This window comes from Sceloporus undulatus, chromosome 1 (assembly GCF_019175285.1).
Source record: "Sceloporus undulatus isolate JIND9_A2432 ecotype Alabama chromosome 1, SceUnd_v1.1, whole genome shotgun sequence".
NCBI classification, from domain to species: domain Eukaryota; kingdom Metazoa; phylum Chordata; class Lepidosauria; order Squamata; family Phrynosomatidae; genus Sceloporus; species Sceloporus undulatus.
The window spans coordinates 25,503,787-25,505,674 of NC_056522.1; positions in this window are offsets into that span (position 1 = coordinate 25,503,787).

The window sequence follows — 1,888 nt, forward strand, 5'->3', positions numbered from 1 at the left end:
TGTAATAATAAATTTATTTATACCCTGCCTCTCCAATGAGATCGCAGGCAGGCATCTATACCAGACAGTGGCATTTTTTGTTTCTTCCCCAGTTAGCCGAAATGAGTTGGGGTGTTGCCTTATCTTCATGAAGCATGTTCAGCCTCCATCTGCTAGGGGATACTACCTCGGAGTGTGTTGTTCCTAAATTGAAACCAGTTGGATGGATCAAGGCCAGTGCTTGGAAAAGTTTTTTTAATTGCAAGTCCCAGAATCCCTCAGTTAGCACAGCAACAGGCCATGCTGACCGGGTATTCTAAGTCATGTATTCAAAACAACAACAACAAGAACAACCAAAAAAAAAACCCCAAAACAGAAACCTAGAAAACTTTCTGAAGTGCTGGAGTAACACAGATTTATCCCCAGAGCAGTTGGGGGAAGACTCTTCCTGTGTGATATAGGGGACAAGACAGGAGTAGTGGTCACCTACGGTCATGTCCACGTGCTTTAGAAAAACTGCTTGTTGTGTTGACTGACGTTGACTGATTTTTTTTGGGGGGGGTGAACAAATGCAAGAACAAAAAAGGGAAAAGCTGCAGAGCTACAAGGTCTGCAATGGGGAACTGGACGCAACCCATGCTATTACTGGGAGGTAGAGCTTGGAAAAGTTACTTCTTGGGACGGCAACTCCTGGAATCTCTAGGTGGCATGATTCTGGGAGCTATAGTTCAAAGGAAGTAATATTTCCATGTTCTGAATAGGAAGGAGAGTGCTTGATGGTATAGTTGTGCATCCCCTAGTTTGCTTGCATACAATCATGCACTTCATTCTAACCAAGCTGGAGGGAAACCAGTTCTTCATCCTCACCATGGAAAACAAGGACTACCTTGCTGTGAACAGCTTAGTGGTCTTTACATGTGCTCCCCCACCTCCATAATAAGGGCCAGCTTTGGATCAAGAGGCTGCAGACTTTTAGAGAAAGGAAGCAGCTACTGTAACTTTTTTCTTTTTTAATTAAAAGACAAAAGAAGCCTTGAAAAAAAAAGACTTTATTTTTCTAAGTGTTAAAACTCAGTATTTATGTAATTCTTAAAGGAATTAAAGTCTGGCTCCTGTACAGTTTTCATAGGGTTTGTACTTGGGGGTGGGATGGGGCGGGTGAGGAAAGGGCCATGAGGTGGGAAGGGGGAAAGGAGAAGAAAGGGGCCTTTTAAATTTGTATTGTAACCTTTTGAAATGCTTTGTATGAACATTAGCGTTTAAACTGGTCTTTTCCCTCAAACACCTACATCAAGGTTGAGCAGATGGGGAAGGGTGCTCACACATACTTGGAAATTACCTCACTCAGACCTGATTTACAACACGGTTTGAAAACATATTTTTTACTACAACTCCCAGAATCTCCTGGCTAGCATAGTGTTGCTGACTGGAGGTTCTGGAAGTTATTTGCCATAACTTACTTTTTCAAACTCTGGTTTACAGCTAGTAGTAAAATGTACAGTACAGTATAATGTAAGATATGTATTAGATATTCATTAATAAGGGTCAGGCTTCAACCCATGTATATTTCAAGGCTGGGAAACATTTGGCCTTGTAGGTATTTCAGTCTACAGCTTCCACAGCTTTTTACCACTGGTTGTGCTATTTGGGACTTCTGGGAGCTGAAGTCCAAAACATGCAGGTGGCCAGATGACCCTTTGGCCTGATGTATTTAATGGTATCTTTAGTACCCAGCAACTGGAGGAGAGTGATTATTTTGTTTATATACTGAAAGATGGATAAAGAGTGATGCCAAAGCATCATCTTGTTTTAATCTCTCACTTTTTCCATCTTCAGATGTGACAATCCACTGACAGACTAGTTGTGGCTCAAGAAAACTAACTGTTAAATCTCATGTGTGTGTTTTCTT